Source organism: Sciurus vulgaris, assembly GCF_902686455.1.
Source record: "Sciurus vulgaris genome assembly, chromosome: 2".
In the NCBI taxonomy this organism is placed as follows: domain Eukaryota; kingdom Metazoa; phylum Chordata; class Mammalia; order Rodentia; family Sciuridae; genus Sciurus; species Sciurus vulgaris.
Genome location: NC_136462.1, coordinates 24,539,332 through 24,540,808, shown reverse-complemented (window position 1 = coordinate 24,540,808; position 1,477 = coordinate 24,539,332).

Genomic DNA, 1,477 nt, shown 5'->3' with positions numbered 1-1,477 from the left:
TCTCGTTTTGATGAATCTAATAATGAACTTGAAATCTTTTAAATTCTCCAGTCCTCAGGTTCTCAGTTATAAAGGTGGTCCTCTTCCAACTCTTTCTTTTTATAATGTAATAAGATTTAACATCTATGAATCTCAACTATAACTTCTAGAAGTTGGCAAATGGGTACAGCTTTTGAAATCATTAAGTCCAACTCCAATTTCCAGGACATAATAAAGATAATAAAAGGAAAATGGAAATTTTGAGATCATAAGGATTTTTATTACTTTACACAGTGCCTAGAATATTTTCATAAATGTTAATTGATCTAGCAAGAAAATTTACCAACATGGGTATTTATCTTAAAATTTTTTGACCATATCTAAAATCTGAACAAAAAGTATACATTGTATCCTGCTTTAGAAAAAATTAATGTGGAAAATCCAAACTCATATTGCCAATAAGCTAAAAGTCAATCCTTTTATAATGGAATTTACCTTAGAAATCTTTTCTGTGGAAATTTTCTTTCTCTGAAGCATTAAAAATATTTAAAAATTGGATTTTGTAAATCAAAAACAAATTCCAATAGAAAAATTTTGAATAATGCCTACAATAAAATATATTCAGAAAACTATTCTAGAGTTTAAAATGTTTTGTATCAGGGTCAAGTTCTGAAATTACAAACACATAGCTGCATTTGTTACAAATATAAATATTTTACTAAAGATCTAATCTCAGTCAGAGTAAAAGTCAAATTCCGCACAATGACCTAAGACCCTGAAAAATCCCTCCCTCTTCCCCAACATACCAGGTACCACACATCTTCATCTACCCACCTCCCTGTGCCACCATGTTTCTGTTCTCTCCAGCCATAACAATCTCCCTGTCACTCCAATAATAGACCAGGCATGCTGCCACTGCAGGGCCTTTGCACCTGCTGTTCCTGTTGACTAGAATGCTCTTCTCCCTCAGACATTGGATTGTTTTTTTGTTTTGTTTTGTTTTGTTTTGCCTCTTTTTGAAATCTTCCCTGAAGGGTTCCTATTTTAAATTACAAAACTTTTATTTTTGTCCCTTAGCACACATCACTATCTAACATACTAGAATTTTTGTTTGTGTGTATTACTTACTTGCTTCCTTATTTACTTAATTACTTATTTTGGTGCTGGGAATTGAACCCAGGGCTTTGGGCATGCTAAGCAGGCACTCTACTACTGATCCACACCCCTAATCTTTGTGGGCTTATTGTAAATTTCAGGAGTTTGAAGTGTCTTTCTGTACCCTCGACACTTTAGCAGTCCTTTGCATAGAAAAAGTAAGTGCTTGATAAACATTTCCTGAGTTCATAAATACTAAATAAAATTTGGTATCATGACCCTTGCCTATTTCTTATTCTCAAAAAATGATCAAAATATGATCTCATCATTCATTTTACATGTTCTAACAATGAGACAGGGGCTCCATGGAGGGTCTTATGTGAATCACATGATTAAAACCCTA